This window comes from Stegodyphus dumicola, chromosome 10 (genome assembly GCF_044657685.1).
Source record: "Stegodyphus dumicola isolate Sdum_Otavi_A_Nest chromosome 10, ASM4465768v1".
Taxonomy (NCBI): Eukaryota; Metazoa; Arthropoda; class Arachnida; order Araneae; family Eresidae; genus Stegodyphus; species Stegodyphus dumicola.
Genome location: NC_140777.1, coordinates 77456253 through 77479590, shown reverse-complemented (window position 1 = coordinate 77479590; position 23338 = coordinate 77456253). Strand labels below are relative to the sequence as shown.

General features: G+C 32.1%; 1 protein-coding gene across 1 annotated transcript in view; it reads right to left on the bottom strand.

Annotated features, from left to right (window-relative positions):
- LOC118188878 (G protein-coupled receptor dmsr-1-like) overlaps positions 1-23338 on the bottom strand; it is a 236971-nt gene that overhangs the window by 145832 nt on the left and 67801 nt on the right. Inside the window, exon 2 of the mRNA XM_035359399.2 lies at positions 11677-11739. The gene's annotated coding sequence lies outside the window, so the exon portion shown is untranslated. The remainder of the gene's footprint in view (positions 1-11676; positions 11740-23338) is intronic.

The window sequence follows — 23338 nt, the reverse complement described above, 5'->3', positions numbered from 1 at the left end:
AATAAACGCTGGTATAGTGAATTAAGGGCCAGTTACAAGAGTTTGATTCTACTCAGCTTGGGCTGATTAAATTTATTTAGCATTACTGTAGTTTTATATATTCTGTTTTGAGATAAACCCCCAAGTACAGGCTTCGTGCATGCCAGAGAGGGGCGATCTGTAAATATATATTGTGTTAGAAAAAAAAGTATTTTAAGGGGTATCAGAAACCCCTATAACGACAATGTTAAATTGGCTATTTTCGATGTACCTTTTCTCAAAATCTGATGTAGATACAGGCTTGAAATTTTTTCTGTAATTAAAGTATACCTATCTGATTATACTGAAATGAGCTTTTGAAACATTTTGAATTTTAGAGTAAATTACAGAATATTTTGTTAGGCATAGTAAAATTTAGCACTTTTCTCACACAAAAAGAAATTTAAAAAATTATTTCTACGTTTATTACAAAAAGCTCATTTCAGTAAATATTAGGGAACCTAATAAATAAGCCACAAAAAGTTCAGATACCTGTGAGCAGTAGTTCCTGAGAAAAGGTACATCGAGATAAAAAAATCACGTTTGAAGAAAAACGCGTTTTTATGTAAAAATCCTCATTGATCAAAGCAGTAGATAACAAATTAAAACTAGATTTTTTTTTACAGTTCTAATTTTCATAGAGATTAAAGAATGGTATTTTTAGAAAGATAAAAGTTTAGAGAATTTGAAAATGCAAAAATCCGAAATAAAAATTTTTGGAAGATTTGGGGTTCCAACACCCTTAATCCTTCTCCGGAGTTGTTACTTAAGTACAAGAACTCAAGGAATAATCGCTACTCAGTTCTTAAATTTTCTAGCTTCCAAGGAACTCTGGTTTAATTAAGATATAAAAGTTCAATTGGCAAACAGTTTAAAGAAATCATTAAAAAATGTAATAACATTATAGGGGGTACAATCAAATTTAGCGTTATTTGCAGATTATCTAATTAGTACTAGATCTTTTGCGCTGTTATCTATTCTCTACTACAACGTACGTTTCTTTACCTACATATTAAAGAAGAAACTACTTATAGTCAAACTGATGCGAAGCCATGCTTTTAGATGATGTTTCAGAACGGATAAATGTAGAAAACAAGAAATCAAATTTTCAATTCAAGACTTGAATATGAAGATATTGTTTCACATAAATCTGACGAACAATAAAAATTGCAGTGACAAAAGTGATGCTCAGGAGTACAATGGTAACGGTAGAGACAATATTGAAATTTGCTCGTTTCGTGCATAGCTCATGAAATTTTAGAGCAATCTCTGCAGCTGATTTGAAAATATACAATGTCCACGCCTACTGTTTTTTCTAAGCTTTTTTGCTCATGCGGTGGCTGATAGTGTTACTGTTAGCCGCCGCTTAGACTATTAACACTATCATGATTTCTATGCTATCATGCGGCGGCTGTAAGTGTTAATAGTCTATTACAAAATAGCATAATAGGTTCTTTAAAGAAAATTTCGTGTATCGTAAATATTATGGCATATAAGAAATTTGACTCAATTTTACAAGATGCGTAAATTTTGTTAGAAATTCCACATTTTTCAAGTATTTTTGTTAAATAATAAAATCTCGTATGAATTATTAAGAAATAATAAAAATAAAAATGTATAAAATAATATCTACTCATCAAAATTATTTTAAAAAATAAATATAATATTTATGCTACTTAGTTTTGAATTCGAAAAAATTAAATATAATATTTATACTTCTTATTTTTGAATTACAAATAAAGAATTTCAGAAAATGTAATCGAAAGAAAAGCATATATAATTAAATTTTTTTTGTCTTAAGCTAATTTTACATTTGGTGGCTAAGATATCTGCTAGCTCAAATAAACTAGTTTCTAATATATCACTTAGGAAAACCAAAGCTCAAAAGAAAACGGAAAATACGGAAAAATGTGCATGGACATTTCCATATGCATTTGCCCTAGACAGTACAGCGTTGGCGATGGTTAGCGATAGCTGGATGGAAGTCAAAACTTCAGAGTGCTGTTTTGACGTCCTCTTAAAATTCTGCAATTATTTTTATCTTCCTTTCCTTTTCTTTGAGGCTGTAACATTGGTATGGCTGAAACGACTCCAAAAGAGTAAGCCAAACACAGTAACTTTATAAATTCAACTACAATTTCATTTAATTTTTAAGTAAATTTAAATATTCTATAGAGATTTTTGGCTCGGCTTAGCGATAATAGAATGCTCCATCAATTGAGTACAAATGCTGATAGTCATATAACAGGCGATACAGCAACTTAGCTGGTGGTAAGTAAGTAAGTTAGGGTAGTAAGTAAGTAAGTTGGGGTGACAATAGAATGCTCCAACAATTGAGTACAAATGCTAATAGTCATATAAGAGGCGGTACAGCAACTCAGCTGGTGGTAAGTAAGTAAGTTAGGGTGGCAATAGAATGCTCCACCAATTGAGTGCACATGCTGATAGTCATAAAACAGGCGGTAGAGAAACTCAGCTGGTGGTAAGTAAGTAAGTAAGAGAGCAGCATTGGTTGCCCTCTGTGGGATATTTTGCGCTTTTCGTCATGAGACGACTAATGGAATAGCAACACGTTCGGTCATTCTTGTCGAATATTTAACGATTTTAATTTCAAAGGTAAATAAAGCAATAAAGTTTATTTGTCCCCATCCGAAATTTTATTCTATTATATATGTTTAAGTCTTAATTATTTTTAAATTATATACAGAATGTGATACATTTATGAGAGAGCAAGTAAAAATGTTGGTCCCACCTTGCCCGTACATCGCCAATATTGTAAAATGAAAGCTCATAAAACAGATCTCCTTGAATATTACAATAAAATGTAAATACTACATTTTACAGAATTTATGTTATTTTAAGTACAACCCAGTGCTTCCTGACTCCTTTAAAATTCTATTAAATAATTTTTTTTGATTTTCTTCTTTAATTTTGCCAACAGATGGCGCCACCTTCCTGTTCGCTTTGCTGCAGTGGGGTGTAAATAGGACTGCTACGCCCGCTACTTTCCAAACTGCAAATTTCTTTGCTGCTGACGATAAGGGCCCTGCTTCCTCTCAAAATCGATTGCGATTTTTGCCTAAATCCTCGCCAAGTGCACGGTTGTTTCTTTTCTAATTTTATGCAAAATATTAATTTGAATAAACGGGTAAACATAATAATTGTAAGTAATGAAAACAGTATATAATAATAAGCATAAATCTTATGATTCCGAATGACATAAATGATTTGAAAGAAAGTAAATAACTGGAAAGTAAATAATGGGACGAAATTACTTGGATTAGAAATCTAAATAAATTACTATAGTGTAATTGTCCCCAACAGAAATTTATTCCCTTATATATGATGAAATAGTAAATATTTTTAAGAATATATAGAATGCGATACACTTACGAAACAGCAAATAAAGTATTGGTCACACCTTGCATATAAGACATGGTAAACAGAAAGTTCACATAACACATCTCTTTGAATATTATTATAAACTTTAAAATATGTATTTGAAGAATAGGTTTAGAATAAAAAATTGCATTTTGAAAGAAAACTTATGATATTTTTCGCCATTCATAGGCAACTAAAATTTTATTTATCCCCCCTGAGAGTTTAATAATCCGCTCTTGCTCTTTTATTAATACTCTGAAAGCCCTAAGTAAATTATTCCAACACTTATCTGAAAAATTTAAGCACACATGTAGGAGAAATATCAAAACGCAGAAGCAGTCAACTATTAAACTGAAAAAATAAAGAAATTTAGAGTCTTGCTTTATTTTAAAAATATCTGCTTGAAATTGAAAAACCTTTCTTTAAAATAATCTACGACTAACTATATTTTCCTTCTGTAAAGTTATAAGATGCCATACATAAAGCTGCGGAGTTATATATAAAGGTTCTGCTCTGCTCTTTGGGAAAAAGAAAGCAGCTTTGAATTTTAAGTAATGAAAGTATTCAAATTTTGATTCCAAGCGTTGCATCTATAATCCGAATTCCTGGTACTAAATTGAACAGATAAAATAACGTAACACTGCGTGCTACAAAAGGGATATATGGATTATGGATCAGAGTCAGAAAACTATTCCTGGGCTCTTCAGGTTTCTAACACGGATAAGATTTCTGGACATAATTTTAATACCTTGCTTATTTATACAACCACTTACAAAAATTTAATAAATAAATAATTTTGCGTGTTGGATTATAACCAGTTTTTCGTGTGCCTACTTCTATGAAAGCCCGTAATAATTCCTTTTAAAACAGATTTTCTATCACATTGTATGAAAACATTTTAAGTTAATGGCAACCTTTGAGTGACCATTAATAATAAATATTAATGAATGGAGCCCTAAATAAGTCTCATATATTTCAAGTTATCAATAGGCTGGTTTAAAAATGTGTTTGTATATGTAAGATATACGAATTTCACTCTAATGCATTGTATGCATATATTTATGCATATACTTACATGTACGTATACATTGTATAAACGTATATGTATACATATGGGATATATACGTACGAATACATACATATATATATGTGTACATACGGATACCTAAGAATACATACGTATATAAACGTATACATACGGATACATACGTAGATATATGTAGACTTTAGATACGTATACATACGAATACATACGCATATATTCGAATACACACCTATATATATATATATATACATATATATATATATATATACGATGCATTCACATTTTCAGATATGATTATCCTAAACTAACTGCAGCTGATATGATGTATGAAAAACATGATCGCTCAAACAAAGTTAAAATATTCACAAAAAAGCAGGGATGCCTTTCAGTTCTGCAAAGCCAAATAAAAAGTAATTACATATATAAAATTATTCTCGATATAAAGAAATGACTGCGGTGAAACAAGATAGCTGAATCAAAATGAGATTGGATTTGATTAAGCAAGTTAATGTCAACAATTTTTCTTTAAATATTTCATCAAATAGGAATTATAATAGTACGTAGGCGATAAACATTAGTAGATGCTGAAACAAAACAGTAATTTTCATAGTGAAACGATAGCATATGGCAGTAAGAGAACATTGAATTTAACTAATATTATGCAATCATTTTTGGGATTAAGTAGATTGGGAACTATAAAAGATTAGTCGCCTATTTTTTAACCACGATGACCCATCATTTACTGTCTGCCACAGAATCAGCCTGATACAGAAAAATTAATTAAACATAAATAAATAATTAAATTAAGCCCGAAAGTTAATGATTTAAAATAGATAACATTGTTCCAAAAAACATGATTTTTTAAACGGATTTAGGATAAAAAAATTAAAGTACTTAAAGTGTTTTAAAGAAGAGCGTACTGTAGTATTTATAAAATTATGCATAAAAAATTTCCTATGAAAATTGCCTTGCAAATTCAGTAGTTTACTGGATGTAATATATTTTTATCTTTTAGGATTAGTTACTATGAAGTTTATAAAACTAATCTCTCAATTTTTGAAACCCTTCCCGCATACGGCAATAAAGGAAAGAACTGAAAACAGTAACTAAGTAAATAAAAATAAACAGAAAGATAGAAATGAGTAAATAAATAAGGAGTTGGAGATCTTAGCAGTGTTGGTGATTCATATTACAAATATCTGATCCATATCATATAGTTAATAGGACTTACTTTGGATTTATACTTTTAAGGTGCGTTATATGTAGCCCACAAATAAATTTTCCTTTCTATTCACTTTTATCTTAGTATTCACCTTTGTCCGTAGTATCTGAAGGTTCTGTGGTGACAATGAAAAGTCATTATGACTGTTTCAGTCCCAGTGGTAAAGAGTGCAGTTCCTTTTATTCGCATATGCCCTTTACGTCACGATGAAAGTTCTAACATTGATGGATAAAAGAAGTTCGCTCTAAGTTTTAATAAAGTTTTCCAGCAAATTTATCTTCATAAAAGCATATTAAAAATATCACAATGATAGTCCAGTCTCTTTAGAATGGCTTTCATTTTTCACAGCTTTACTGTCTTAATTTCCTATTATATTACGATAATAAATGGGATAAAGAAGGAAATTCTTTGGACTGGTAAAATGCACATGGATCAAGCAATATCCCCTCGAAACTCAATTTTCCCCTAAACCGTATTATATTATTCATGAAAATGTTTGACAGTGCATAATCTCTAAAACTTTTATCTCTGTTTTTTACAAGTCCTTAATTTGTTGGTAGTAATAGATGCTGTAATATTCTATCGAGAACGAAAACTGAGAGAACAATCATACTAAAGAGGAAAACTTCTGCTCTATAACCTATTCTAGCGTCATAAAAATAAATTGAAAACAGAAATTCGTTAACACTTTTGCCAAAGTAATCGCATTGGGCGATTACGTAAGTAATAATGTTCTTTCTTTGTTGGTAAATACTCATACAATTTGAGCTGTAGAAGAACCTGATTATCTGAGTTTATCTTAAATTATGGGGAAAATAACTGCATGCATAGTCATAAGCTATTTATTCACAGCTCTAGAGAAAGTTACGTTAAGCTGTAGTAGAGTCTAAATGCTTTCAATGCAAAATATTATTTATATACATATATATGTATCCAAAACTTCTACATACATTAGTACATGTATCGATTAGTATAACATGCACAAGTTACATTTCACAAATTATAAAATATTTACACCAGATTCAGAAACTACAAATACCTATGAAGAGTAAGCGACACGACTAATTTATAAGTTGAATTTTTCTTAAACATTTATAAACTTAATTAGAGTTATAAGTATTTTCGCCCTTCTTTCTACATGCCTTCGTCATGTAACTGGAAGCAACCTCTACGCCTATGTCTTCGTCATGTAACTAGAAGCAATCTCTACGCCTATGTCTTCGCCATGTAACTGGAAGCAATCTCTACGCCTATTCGAGGTGTCCAGGGTTCTAGTACCGGGTAGGGGCATTGCTTCTTTTTTCATGTCTCCTCCTTCAAAGTAACCTAATGAACTAAGACAAATGTGATGAAAGACGGTTCATCACCACCGGGATTTCGCGTCTGGGTATCCTCACCTACAATTGCCCTTTAAAAGGAGAATATATAAGGTCCCTCCCTTTAAAAATATCCCTCCATTTAAAAACGGGAGTATAAGGTATTTTCTCCTTTCTTTCGGCATGCTTTCGTGGCGTAACCGGAAGCACACTCCGATAGTGGGTAGGAGGTCTGGAGTTCGAGTCCCGACAAGGAGAACGCACATTTTTCACGTTCCAAGATCGATGTAATTTAATGACTTTAGAAGACTTTTATTCATTTCAATTGTGCATTTCTTCTACAAAATAAAACTATAAAATTTTTTTACACTAAGCACAAGTACTGTATTTCCTACTAAAAACTCAAACACGGCATGCCAGTGGTCCTGTTCTAAATTCTTAATTCCTTCGTTCGGCTCGTCTCCAAAGGCCCCTTATAACAGGCTTTCTGAGTCACATGTTACAAAATCCTCAAGTCCTTCCGTTGCAAAGAAAAAAAAAAGTCTCGAAAAATGGTGAATAGAGTCATTTCAAAGGGGGATTTTACAGAATTATAACATACTTTTGACATTTAACATATTTTGCAATTTTAGAAGTAGTACAACATTAAGACAATGGCGGAAGTGTAGCTAAATTTATTTTCAATTTTTATCATATGAATCTCGGAAGGAGCTATAAAACAATGCCTGCTAAACTTTACTGACCGAATTACGGTATCTATTGGAAGAGTCAAAATATCTCTGTTCTTTTGGTTACAGAAATTTGCTTGCCTCGGGATTAAAATGTTAATCCTTAATAAATAGGATAGCATGACATTCCTTACTTAGGCAGAACGACATCAAATTTTATGGCTTTAAGTATGTATATTTTAGTATTAGCGAGGTTCATAAAATTGTTACGAGAGACGGTAGCCTCTCAAATACTTAGAAAATTCAGGAACAAATTTAATTGACAAAGTACGTTGAAAGTTAGTACTATGTATCATAAATTTATGGAAATTAGCCGTCAGCGATCACTGAAATTTACGCAGGAGTATCTTATTTATATTTAGGCAATTACCCTATTTTAAATATATTACAAATATTTCATAACAGAATAAAATAAAAATCATAAATCTAAAAAAAGTATATTGTTCTCAATTTTTGTAAAATTAACAAGATTTTTATTTTTGAACATACCGAAGAAAATCCTACTTGCCATGTTTATCATTCGTTATGCTTGGATTGCCACTTACATGAAATTTTTTTCGCAAGTCTCATGTGCAACTCACAGAAAATGGAAATACGTAGCTACGTTTTAAATACTTAATAGTTTTCTTTGTTAAGTTGTAATGTTCACGTTCAGTTCTTTGAAGGCATCATTTGCAGACATCATGAAGTAAAAGATATGCAGTCTGCATCCTCACAGGTTACTGCTAAGCAGCGAATATCTTTTTATTTTTTTTAATTTATTTATTTATTTATTTATTTATTTATTTATTTATTTGAGTCAGGCAGGAAACATGATGCGTAGAATGTACCTAGAACATTTATACTTGGAAATTCTTTGTGTGAGTTCTAAATGATGATTGGACAAAAGCTCACAGCGATGCGGATCTCTGCAGGGAAAGAAAAGCTGCGTCATTGCAGATGTGAAAGGGGTTTAATTTACCATTTAAATTGTAAATTTAAAGGTCTATTGCCAATGAAGGGTCTTTCATGATTTATATATTACATATTTATACGGCACATATTGTCCTTTATTAGTTACCCTCTTTCGAAATATTTGTGGAACCAAATGTAAGCTACATATGATTTGCATTTTACTCTGCCAACTGACATAAAGCCACAGCATTAAATACGGGGAGTGATTACTTCCACAGAAATTTATAAGGAAAGCTTCACGGATGCATATATTTAACAGTATAAGTTCAGCGGTTCTCCCTAGAGGGGGGGAAGGCAAATTCCATATCTTCAGGTAGGGAATGCGGCCAACCTCTTATTTAGCTGTTCAGTGTATTTAGTTTTAGGTTATGAATATAAAAATTCTACTTTAATTCTAGTTTTGTTACGTACTTTCTACTTCTTATTCTCTACTTTGGTCTCTACCTTTTGTTGCTTTATTAATAAAACATAGATTAAGATTTAAATCTTAATAAATGCATATGTCCTTTCAATGTTTTATAAAGGAGGGGAGAAATGAAATTCTAATAGTAGTGGAAAGGGTGTAGCGTAAGAAAATTGAGAATCGCCCTGGTGTAGGAAATGAGAGAATATATTGTCAAATTTTGCGATAAACATATTGTTACGAAATGTACAGACGCGGTAAGATAGCTTCCTCGCAAAGCAGTTTTAGGGTTGCCATAAAATGGCAAGGGAAGGCAGGGTTGCCATATTTGGCGAGAAATCCTCCATTTGGCGACAAAATGGGAGGTATACTATGGACGGTTGGTGAATCTTCTGGAACGAATTCTTACCGGTTTAGCACAGAATGTTCTCGAACGTAAGCCGAAAGCTATATAAACCCTGCTGATCCACAGTCAGTTAGTGTGTGTGCCTCGTAGAGTGTCTTATCTAGTTAGTCTATGCGGAGACAATAGAGTTGACAGCCGGCCAGCGAGTGCCGAGTGGGTCGTGGAGCGCACCGAAGGAGTCTATTAGTGTATCGCGGTTAGTGCATCTTCGAGAGAGGGTGTTGAGCTCTGGGAACGACTGAACCGAAGAGTTGGGAACTGTGCTCGTGTGTTGTCGAGTGCATCGCGAGTTGTAGCGTGGAGAGTCTCGAGAATACGTGGAGTTCCAAGAACGACCAAGCAGAGTCGGGAGCTGTACTCCGGAAAGCAGAGTCGGGTGCTTTGCAGGAAGCTGTCTCCACCGTAATAGCCTGATAACCTGAAGGCTGTATCGCTGATCGTGTCAGCGTGTTTATAGTAGTTTATCGACGACTGTAAAACGTGTTTTGGAGCTGTCCTGACAGTACTGGCTAATGAAGTGTGTTTCGATACTTCATCAAGTGTCGTCGTTATTCATTCCAAATCTACGAAACCGTACGAACGTGAAGGAAGAAAATAACGTAACAACAGGTGTCAAGAAGAATAAAGAAACGTAACAATATGGAAAATGTAAAAAATGGATTTTTTTTCCGAATAGGCTTAAAAGAGTCATTTTTCGGTTTCATCTCATTAATCTTCAGTAATCTAAATATTTCAGAATGGTCGTAGTTAAATATCTAATCACATGACGAAATCTTCAGCAAATTTAGAATCTTAAATATATCTTCTCTATCGCACAAAAAAGAGATTCGCCATGATAGATGAGGGGAGAATGTGAATTTATATATATTTGCAGAGTGAACAATGATCTAATCGAATTGCATCTTATGATGGATGTATAAACATGGTTGCTACTATTTTCTTCAGTTTTTCGTGAAAAGAGGGAATGTGTGAGTGTAAATAATCGCTAGCTTCAGAAGTATGGAAAACAAGAAATCTTTTGTTAAAGGCGAAAGCTTTTTACGATAAATTTAACAAACTTGAAATCTGACAACATTTATTTATTTGAGAATTAAGACCCAAAAACCTTCTGTGAATTTTGTTTAATTCAAGTAAAAAATAAAAATTTGTTGCTTTTCTGAAATTCCTTTCGACTAGATTACTTTGATTACGATAAAATACGTGACATCTAGGTACCTAAAGAATGGAATGTCACCTCGCAATTATTTCTGAAAGAACTTGACACGCATTTACGTTAAACACCAGAAAAGGCAAGAAAACACACATGTCGTCAGCTTGCATATCAGGACGTGAATATGTGTTAAACTATCAGTCATCAGCAAATTTAATCGGTTATTGTTTCACTTAAATTTCGATAAAAATAAAAGGTTATATGAAAAGAATGCTAACTTGTTTTTAATGTAATCTTTGGATGATAAGCCGATAAAGTGCTATTCGAGTTTAGCATATACACTATTTATAAACACGCACATATATACATACATGAGTTATACACACATACAATATATATATATATATATATATATATATGTGATGTATCAGCTTTAGTCAAGAATAAATAGATTGTTGAAGAATCATAAATTTAGTCGTAGCTTAAATAATCAGACGATAGTTTTAAAAAACAGAATCCATTTATTATTATTCAATAGAAATAGCAGTTACAAAAATCAGATATCCGGAGTAAATAAAAAGAATTACTTTTTTGTATGAAGTTTACTGCATCTTGACATTTAAGAAAAAAGCTCCCAATATTCCTTTTGCGAAACCTTTTATAGCCTCTGGAAAGGCGGAGCTTCCAAAAAATGACGTCAGTCTCGTCAGCCAATCCAGTTCGCTTTAAATATCTCGAGAACATTCTATAACTGTACATGTAGAAAAGGCGGGAAAAACAACTTGACTACGGGGCTGTGTATTTAATTCCACGTACTTTCAAATAAAAGAATTAAAAATGAAAAGAACATACAGTTAGAATTTTAAGTGTATTCTTGACTATGGAATTTTATTATTACATATATATATATATAGAGAGAGAGAGAGATAATATCACTTTATAAATCCCTCTGGAATGTTCTCTGAATATTTGATTTGATAACTTATATTTTTAAGTGCTTTACATTAAATAATACATTTTAGGCCCTAATATAAATAAAAGAAATTACAGTACCTTCTGTTACTGATGGCAGGCAGGAGATAAGAAAGGCCTTAGAGTATTACCAAGGCTTGGTTTCTGAAACAAAAAGTAGAAAAAGAAATGAGGATTTAATAATGTGTCTATATCTTGCAAAATTAAATAGTATACAGTTGGCCTTAAAGGCAATATCAACATAATTAATGGATAACACGACCAAGTTTATTTTATAGATTCCTTAGGTAAAGAATTCAATAGATTGGCCAATGGGAATGGTCAGTGATCACGACCGAATATGGTCGCCACGGGTAACAATTATGCTTCTATTCGTCGAGTATATAGAATGGAAGGGTCATGTAGTTTCGAGGAGAATTTTAAAATATTAAAGTCCACTTAGCGTATAAGGTATTTTCTGCTTCCTTTTCGCATGCCTGTATATCGTGTAAATGGAAGCATACTCGACGCGTTTTCGAGAGGTCCATGGTTCGAATCCGGGCGACAGCAATGCGCATTTTTCACGTCTTCTGCTTCAAAATAACCTCATAAATCTACAAGAGGCGTCTGAACTAAAAACGTGGTGGACATTTAATTCGTCATCACCAGGATTTGGCAAATGTTTTTCCCCTCCCTCTCTTCCAGTATGCCTTCTTTCTTCCAGCCTTTCTTCCAGTATGGTGTAACTGTAGCACACTTAGCGCGTATTCGAGAGGTCCAAGTTCCAGTTCCGGCGAGGGCGTTGCACATTTTTCACATCTCCTGTTGCAAAATTATCCAATGACCCTAGTAATTTGTTGTCACAGTTTTGTAAGCTCAGTTTGTGTACAAGGAGGAGCCAGTGTGTGTGCCTCCATATATTTATCATACCCAAATACAGAAAGCTTTGGTAAACTCGCGAACTAAGGCCGGACAGTAAATTGCATGAAACATAGTGTGCTCAAGCGGCATTTGATAACATGTTGCCCTGCTTTATTGTGGTTCTACAGTAGGCTCCTAAACATGGAAATGTTCCAAATGTAGACTCGTATGCAAAGCACAATTGACTACTCAGAGTGTTCAATGGGCCTGCAAAACGCGAGCGGCACTTATTTCAAATAGCATCTGTTACCATAAATCTTGGTTTTCAGGTCAATATGGTATTGATGCTTAAGACAATATTATAAAAAGCATTTCCTGCAGTAGCATTGAACACGTAATTTTCATCGCGATCTCGCATGAAGAAGCAGAATTCTTTCGACAAGACGATCTTATACCATTTATGAATCTATGCACCGTTGTAATTAGCGGCACTTTATCGTGAAAGGCAAACAAATCTATGCCCAATTTTAAAAGCAACTCTGGAGTTCAAGACAGTGTCTCACTCTGTTCACCAGCATCTCTTGCTGTAATATGTAACATTCTTCTTGATACTCAATATTTCCTGCGCTAAGACAAATATGTAAAAGTACAATCCATACGAACCGTTTTAAGAAAACATCTTTGTTTTAAGGTCCAAGTAATTTTGAGCCTGCAAATCAATCTACTCAGCGTTTCGGATGATATCGTTTCAAATTTTCGTAACAGTCGTCCGTAAGTATGCATGCAATTTTTAATGTTTCAGCTAACTCACGTTTGTAAACCACGTATAAATTTGTAGTGCGTGAAGAGATTTTGTGTGTTTAAAATAAATAAAAAATGTGGTGAGCAATTTAGCGGTATGACACTCTACGTTGAAGGAATGTAAATGAAGGCACAAACAGGGCCACCTACGGAAAAATTGTCTCCAGTTTGTTTTTCGTGATTCAGCATGTTATTTAATTTAATTTGTAGTGCGTAAAGAGATTTTGTGTGTTTAAAATGAATAAAAAATGTGGTGAGCAGGTTTAGTGGTATGACACTCTACGGTGAAGGTATGCAAAGAAACAGGGAAAAAAATGTCTCCAGTTTGTTTTTCGTGATTCAGCATGTTACTTCCTTACGCACTGTATAGCTAACAGTGTTTGTTGTATTTGGAAAATATACTGAACTGACTTCTTTTCCTTGAATCATTAAGCATGATATCACTACTGCGTTCAAGATATATTCCCATTTGCGAATTAAAGCACAGATGATTATAATTTCAATTTGCAAACATTACAGCCTTCAAAATATGTATAATTTCTATATTTTACATATGCTTCATATTTATTTTAAACCAATCAGTTTTATAATATGAATTAATCAATATTTATCTTTTAAAATGAGATACTTTCCATTAGTTATGTAATTCTTTCAAAGAATATTTTTTTTATTATTTTCAAGCTGAATTCATTGAGAATTTGAATCATAATTTAAATAAGAGAACTAAGCATTCGTATTAATGGGTGTAATATAGTATAACAAAGTATTTAATAGCTTATCACACGACCAATTTTAAAAATTTTATCTTTATTATAAACGCAATTTTTCTGTATATGTGTATTCTTTAAAATACGTACGTGCCGTGTTAAAATATTAGAACAAACTAAAATGTATAATATTTTTCAGACTTTTATAAATATAAGTTAAAATGAGATTTGACTTTACTGTTATCAATGCAACATCTTCACTGAAGAATGATTTCAATTTAATGCTGCGTATTTACATTAATTATAAATAAATAAATAACTTATATAGTTAAATTACATCAGAAGGAGATAGAAGTAAAATAAGAGTTCGTAAATGTCTTTTGTAATGCTTTCACATAGGGCGTTTTAATGTCTGTCTTCAGATTGATAACTTTTGATTGGCGATGTAAAAAAAACTCATATATTTACATTTACTCATATATTTAATTAAATTTTTCTTATTTTACCCTCATATTTACATTTTCCTTCAATTTGCTAAAAGGATAATTCTTGGAACATATGTCTATTAATTAAAAATGCCCTCTTTATATGCTTAGAAAAGTATTACATATGGAATTATAAAACAAAAGAAAATTTGAAAAACGAAATTTATTTTCCTAAACGCTTCCTGCATGCTGTTTATTCAAATAGAAAATGTATAACATAAAAATAAGGACATCCCTATATAAGTGTACTTAAAATACTATTGATTGAAAGCACAGAGTTTTTTTTCATGATTCATAATAAAAAATTTTTAAAATCATTCATGTACTTTGATAAATATTTCTATTATAATGCAGCGAAATTCCAGTAGTTTCTTAAAAAGCAGTATATAGACGTCTACAAATATATTAAGTTTATAAATTTGCTGCTTGAGTTATTGAATTATTCAACCCATCTACATGGTTAACTAAGTAGATAAATAATAATCTAACTTTATCACCAGCTACTCTATAGCTAGTACTCAAATAATATTTGAATATTACGTTTTGAATAACTGTAAAATTCAGGCTTCAAGAGCCGGTGCGCCCTATTCGTACTCTAAATGACAGAAATTTAATATTGAATTTCTCCAAATGCTTTGCAGTTTAATTATTTACAAATTCTTTGAAGCCTTGCTCTTTTGATGTATGGCGGTAATTTAATTATTAGATTAAATTAGTAGTACATGTCTTTCTCACTTTTCTTTTACCATTATTTGCAGTTCCTCAGTAAGAATGAACAGATATAAAAACAAAATTGCGCAAGAGAATTTCTTATTTGCAAGTGAATTTTCTGTTGATATGTCTATATATATATTTCTTTCATTTGAACAACGTTGCAATGTAAATGATTAATGTTATTCTGTATGTAACAAATATGCAAAATTTCTGTCAGTTTTTCTGGCATTTCAAGCTTCAGACTACAGCTAGAAAACAAAACAATCTATTTAAACTGTTTACAAGTATGTTAATCCTGGAAGATAAACTTCATTTTGTCATGCAATCGTAGAGTGCAAGTTTAAAAATAGATCGTTGGATCATAAGTAATATGTATGGTATAATTTCATAATAAATAGAAAAAAAAAAAAAAAAAAAAAAGGCGTTTAGACGATTAGCAATCAGATATATAAGCAGCTTTTCGAGGTACTAACTAAATAAGAATTTTTACTTTTAAATAATCGGAACCACTGATCGCTTTACCTCTAGTAGCTTCAAATTATTATTCACACAGTTTTAAATTGATATGATACGGTCTCGTGTCTCAATTTTTAATTTGATTCGTCCAATAAGGGAGGGTGGTCCTAAGGAACGTGAAATTGGACCTGACAAAACAAAACTGTAAATTTGCGTTGATACTTTGATTAACTTATTTATTTGCACATCCATGATTCTACTCACGTAAACAAGGAGTACGTTGCTAAGATATTTCTCGGTATTAGGAGTGCATATTTTAGATCATACTGTGGCTGCTTTTGTAGCTCTACGGCCAAATTCTTTTTAATAAATGGAAATCTCTTCAAACGTAATCCACATTTTCTTTCCAGCACATTGTTAAAATGTTCCGTTTTTCTGCATTTTCCAAAATTTCCTTTCATGTGATGTTTCTTCGCGTAGATATTTTTGATATTCTTTTTTTACCACAGCTTTTCCACATGAGCAATAGAAGAAAATTATTTTATTGGTCATATAGAAAAGCTGTCTTTCTTCTGTTCTAGTATCTTTTTCTGTAAATATCCAAATATTAGTTTTTAAGAAATTCTCTACTTAATTAATTATATGCATTGGTACAGGAAATACGTTTTCACGAGGGTCAGTTTCACAATACAATTGACAGAACGAGTAATTTCTTACGTGATTTCCAGGAAGCCTAGTGTGAACAGTCTTTCTGCTATTCTAGTATCTTATTCTGTAAATATCCAAATATTAGTTTTTAAGAAATTCTCTACTTAATTAATTATATGCATTGGTACAGGAAATACGTTTTCACGAGGGTCAGTTTCACAATACAATTGACAGAACGAGTAATTTCTTACGTGATTTCCAGGAAGCCTAGTGTGATCAGTCTTTCTGCTATTCTAGTATCTTATTCTGTAAATATCCAAATATTAGTTTTTAAGAAATTCTCTACTTAATTAATTATATGCATTGGTACAGGAAATACGTTTTCACGAGGGTCAGTTTCACAATACAATTGACAGAACGAGTAATTTCTTACGTGATTTCCAGGAAGCCTAGTGTTCCTGCCTTATCAGTGAGAATAATCATATTCGTTATAGTTTAGTTTATTTGATAATAGTGAAGCCTCTAGAGCAATCTGCCTATGGGGAGGGATGCCTTCATGGACAGGATTCTGAAGGAAACTGGTTCGTATCCCTGTAGTAGAAAAACCGCAAAGACGTCCATGCAGCCAGCCTGTTCGCCTGGAATCAAACTCAGGTCGAACAACCAGTGCTCCTCGGCTTTCCACTAGGTCGCTGGTGGACCCAAACTCTCATGAGATCTTTAATATCAGACATTTGGAAATATTTTCATATTTAAATAAGTGTGGGAAAAACTGTAAATTGAAAATGTTTTCAAAGCCAAGATGAAAACTCTGTGAACTTAAGTTACCTTACTGAGGTTCAGTGTAAGCGACTGGATCGATTTTACGAGATTTAGATATCTAGATTATTATACCGATCTTTAGAAGAGGTACCCATTGGTCGTCAAGTCACATGGTCTCCGGACATCTCTCTGACCTGACTTATTGATAATTCTTTCTACATCGAGGAACTATGGAATGAACAGTGACATATTTGGTTGCCCGCTCTGATTTAATACTTCCAACAGCACACCTTGGTTGCCTATCTGTTATTCATCTTCTTTTAGCCATAGAAACATAAACATAATCATAAACTATTCTACGAAAGTAGTAACAGATCGCATAAGCCTTTAAGTAAAACACTTCTTCAGAATACTGGCCTCTCCAGCGCTTAATCAGCATATGTTCGGAGAATCAATCGTGATTTTCTGTGCTATACGATATCTTCCCGTGCCGTCTGCATCCACAGCGATTCAGATTCATCTAGGCTTTCCAGAGTTGCTAATTTGCATTGCCAGCTTAACTTCTGGAAGTCAGTGTACATTCAATTTTTGTGTAATTCCAAATTTTCATAGGCGTGTGTATACACGTATAACAAAATGCTACTTTGAATTTGCTTAAAATTTGCTTCCAATATCAATCATATTCTACATATAGAACTGAGTATATTTTTGAGCAATATTCTGACCTATCGGAATATTATTCCTTTATTACTTTCCAATTTATTTATTTGCTAATTTATTAATATTTATTTATTTACTAATTATTTATTACTTTATTATTACATATTGCAATGATATCTCTTTTAAAATCTTTGCTGATGCGAAATGAGATGTTTATACTGTAAAATAAAATTTTATTGTAATTCCTGCAAATCATGTGAACCATATTTATCCCAGAAATCAGACCTGTACTGTAAAACCAGATTTTATTGGAATATCTTCACGTCATTAGAACCATATTTATCCAAAAAATATTACCCTAGTTCTTTTTAGGTTAACTTGCAATATCAAAGCATATGAATACAAGAAAGGAAACATTAATTGATATGCAGTTTATTTCAACAACAGCGCTTACAATGACTGAAAGCTGAAGAGTCTTTTATCTGTATGTAAATCAAAGACATATACCGTAGAGAGAAAGAAAAATTAACCATGTTTATGGGACTAAGTGTTACTTAGAAAAGCATTCTTTCTCTTTTAAGTCTGTTGAGCAGTAGTTTTTGATTTATAACTCAGGCGAACGAATATAATAATTATTATAAGCATACTAGTACACTGATAATTAAAAACATGAAAATTTAACATATGCGTGTATGTATAAAACTTAACAAACTTTAAATATGTGACAGAATCTGAATAATAACTTCAGTAATAGTAATGATGTCCCAGAATTTCTGCGCCTCTACAAAATCTCATCTTTCAATGCAGAATGACATCCAAATCGACAGTTAGTGGGCCACACAGTTAGATATAAATTTGATCATAAGAAGTTGTGTGATATTTGTATATTGTTACAAATTTGTATTGAGATAAATAATTTTAGTCGAATAGTAATTAAAATTGTTGTATTTTGCTACGTAATGTGGCGCGAGACAAATTTTTGAGAGAAAGATATGCCGTTAAAGTAAGATAACAGAGACACGTTCATTTAACATTGAGTAAATTGGTATCTTGGTAATTTGTACTGAAACAGAATACATATAATTGACCACTATGTTACCCGTAACCGTAAATTCACCCTCTTATTGTTTTCCGGTAATTTCAAGAAACAGAAAGTGCTAGAAATATCTCGCGACCGGTTGAAAATTATGAAACGCCGGAGAGATAGACTCTGATTTCAGTTACTTAGTTACTGCTGTTGCGAGTTGTTTAGTTCAGAGCAAACTGAGATATCTGAATTAGCTTTATCTTTAGATACACTTTGTAATGCGTCGTATTTTAACATTTTAAGGGGGCTCATACACCTTAAATCCCCTATGATCTTCGAATATGTGACTGTTGCAAGAACTGGAATATTTTGTTTATTTTAAAAGCAGTTACTTCCAACTTTGTACAGCTGACTACATAATATAGCTGCTTTGGAAACTAGTAACCACAACCTTTGTATTGCAAAAAATATTTTTGAAATTTAATCCGCTTTGTGACAAAACTTTTCGTCATGTTTCCACATTGCGCGCATGATACTTTAAAAGTGGCTAATGGTACATACTTGAAATTTGATGGAATTCTTTATATGGGTACTATTTTCTAACTGAACGAAAAATCGGATGAATATTTCAATATTATAAAATTTTATGCACGAAAACATCACAGATTTTTTAAATAAAATACGGCTTATAAACTCAACACCAAATAAAATAAATAATTTAACATTAAATTATTAGAATTTTTGGTTCACAGTAGTTTCCAAGTGTTAAAAAAGCTATATATTAAATATGGAATTAAAGTATGCAAGAGAATGTTTTAAACTGTGCGCGGAAGGTGGAAACATGACGAAAACTTTTGTCACAAAGCGGATTAAATTATAAAAAATATTTATGTCAATAAAAACTTTCTGATCACTATTTGAGAAAGCAACTATATTATGTAGTCAGCTATAAAAATGTGGAAGTAATTGCTTTTAAAATAAATAAGTTATCTCAATTCTTGCCACAGTCACATATTCGAAGATCTTGTGGGTTTTAAGGTGTATAAATCTCCTTAAGTGTAACTAGTGATTATACTTCGTGATATTGTGAACACTTGTACGAATATATTGTTGGAAAATTCCAGAGTTCCCAAATATTTCTTTTGATAAAAATAAATTTTTACTATCCGACTTGTGCATTCAATCTATGACGAACCTGTACGCACGCAACAGTATTATTACCTAACCTGGGGCATTCGAATTAAAGAGAAATGACTCATGAATAATATAATTTTAATCCTTTCGGATAATAGAATACACATACTGGAAACAAAGGTAAAAAATATTGAGAAATTTAATATGTTAAGTTTTTGTAGAGTACGAAAAACTGGGAAACTTTACGAAGTCCGAGAACTTCTTCCAAAAGAAATCTATCAATTTTATTTGCGTCTAAAAAAGAAGATATTCATGAAGGATTCAAGACAACTGAAAAAGATCTGTCAATGAAGCTTAGAATTCAACTTTCCTGCAAGTGCATCGTATTTTCTTTCAGAGAACTCACGATTTCCTTTTCACAAACTCCAATAAATCTCGATGAGAAGTGTTGAAATAAAAAAGAAACTATTCTCTCTATTGAGTAAAAAAATCTGAGGGGAAAAGGCAGGCACTGCACAGAAGACGATAGGGATTCGTAAATTTATTTATACCCAACTTCATATGAGTAGTTTACGTGATCCTTGTACATCGTCGTATATGATAGCTCAATTCCCTTTTTGAATGGAGAATCTAAATTTAGAAAGAAATAATTGTGAATTTCGTACATATGGAAAATGGGTTTTATTTATTATTGATCTGCAGATTTTTTTGGTGCTGTGACAAAAATCGTTTCAAAAAAAAGGAGAATGTAAACGTATTCTATCTACAAATCTACTGCAAGTAACCTTTGAGCTTAACAATTTATGCGTGAAAATATTTTTATTTAGAATACGGGTCTCGTCTCATAAATCTTATGTTGCCGTAGGCTTCTAAATGTTTATTGAGGGCAATATTTTACCTTCATCAATTTTTGGCCGTCTTATTTCAGCAATGATTCAGAATTTTAAAACTCTCAACATTTTGTTCGATCTTCTAAAGCTTTTAGACATTTGATACAAAGATTAAAATTTACTTACATCATAGACACCGTTTTACATAAATGCATCAAAAATCAGTTAATATTTCAGTGTTATAATTGAATCCTATTACCTTGGAAAACCTTAAATAAACTTGCATACCAAATAACCGTTGTGTAAATTATTGCTTTCAGCATCTGTTATGTCGAGAATTTCAATTATTAATATGTATTTCAAGTTATTATTATTCTAATAGGAATATGTTATGCCGCGAATTTCAATTTTTAATATGTGTTTTAAGTTATTATTATTCAAATATTTTTGTTTGTATTCATGTGTATTTTAATCTGGAAGAAAAAAGTATTCTTAGGCTCTTAAGGTGTTGTTTAACTTGTTGTGCTTGAATAGGAATTGTAACAAAGGCGAGAGACGGTTGCGAGGACACACATCTGGTTTACGGTCTTTTCACTAACAATGTCGCCCTTTTAGCTCATGCGTGTGAAACGGAAGTTGTTTTCCTGTCGCTTTGTTTAAAATTTGCAGTTTTCTTACTATCTAAAACTCCGTATTAATCCGTCGATGATGGCATTCTCGATCTCTTCGAATGGTCAACGAAATGAGTAGGACGATCTGTTGAACTATCTAAAACTCCGTATTAATCCGTCGATGATGGCATTATCGATCTCTTCGAATGGTCAACGCAATGAGTAGGACGATCTGTTGAACTATCAGCACTCCATATTAATCAGTCGATGATGGCATAGGAGTTGAATGTATGAACTTCACCCTGTGAGTGATTTTTTTTTTCTGTCTTTTGTATTTAAATTGTAACCGAGTAAAGATACTATATTAATATACGGTACAACCGCCTAAATTGTGAGTTATGTAATGTTAAAAAAATTAGTACACCTAACATGAGTATAAGATTTAAAATGATATATATGTTAATTTACCTCTTAAGGTTAATTTGTAGGGGACTGATCAGTTTACCTAGTTATCATATGTTTGAATATTCTAGAAATTAATAAATGTGTTTGATATGTATTTTATGTTTCATTTGTTTAATTTAGTGTAGTTTCTGTGGTCTGTCATGTCCCTCCATTTGTTTGAGCCGGGAGGCTTTTAAGAAACATGGAGTTATTGATTTTCCCTTTACATAGGTTGCTCACAACGCAAACCTTAAACGTTAAACTGTACTACCACTATACGATTGATTGATAGATATGATACACGATTGATTGATAGATTTACTATACGAATGTTTATAAGAATGTCGATATGATATTTGATTATTATGAAATAGATTTTGAATGTTTTGAATTATTTGATATTTGATTTTTGATTTTTTTTTTGTTAATTTTTTCCGGCACCTTGCAGCAAAGTTTAAAGTTTAAAGGTATTTAAACACCAAATAAAAATTTTCCATATAACACATCCATATTAAACAATGATTGAGGCTAGTCGAACACTCAGAGTTACTCAGAATCTTAGCAACTCTTCATCAAATACCCTAACATTCATCGCTAAAATTTTTAAGACTTGATAGTCCGAACCATGTTCGAATCTGTTTTGATAGAAGATCTTTTTTTTTTTTTTCTTAGTTTGCAGAGTTCTATTTTTTATGACACCATAATTTAGTATCAAAGTCCTAACACACTTTAGATGAAATATCACTGGTTTGAAGTAACAGCAGTGTCTTGAATAAGCAACGTGTTTGTGAAAAGAAAACTTTAATATAAACGCACATATCTTCATTGAGAAGATAAGCCAGCCTTTATAGCGATGTAATTTCAAGTAACATTCACTTTCAAAAGTCAACTAAGTCTAGTAGTCAACGACTACATAACTGATTAAAAGGAACATTGACTCAACATTTCTCACCTGTGTAACAGTTCAAAACCCATTAGCCGCTGGTGTTGCGTTGACGCAACGGTCCAACTAAATGCGTATATAAATATAACTACCTAAGATATTTTATACCAGCAGATGATTTTGTGTAGGGAATATTATGAAGATTATTTCTGTAAAATAATATTTGCCTTCAACAATCATTTTGTTTATAATAATTAATCTCATACTTTAAGCAAAATTTAAGCAAAATTTTCGATCGGGTAATTTTGCTGAAAATATTTAACAAAAGAATCGCCGTCTTTATGAATGATCTATTTTTAGTCAAGGTCACCGTTTATCAGAACATTACATCAGTCAGATGTTTATATTTGTGTTGGGAAGGAAGGGAAAATAGGTGTTGCGTTGACGCAAAGTCAGCAGGAAACGGGTAGTCAATCTCCTTTTTCACTCATTCCTTTCGATGTTCTGGTTCGTGTTCTAGTTGTTTAAAAATGTCTAGAACGAGGTATCTTACAATAGAAGAAGCCCTTCAAAGATATTTTAGTGAAGAAACAGATGATGATAATGTCAATAATGACCAGAATGAAACTGATATTGTTGTTGTTACCCCAGAAATTGCAGAGGCTAGCGACGAAGAAGAAAGGAATGGCAATGTTTTAAATAATGATAATGATATTTTACCAAATGATACTGCTGGGGGAA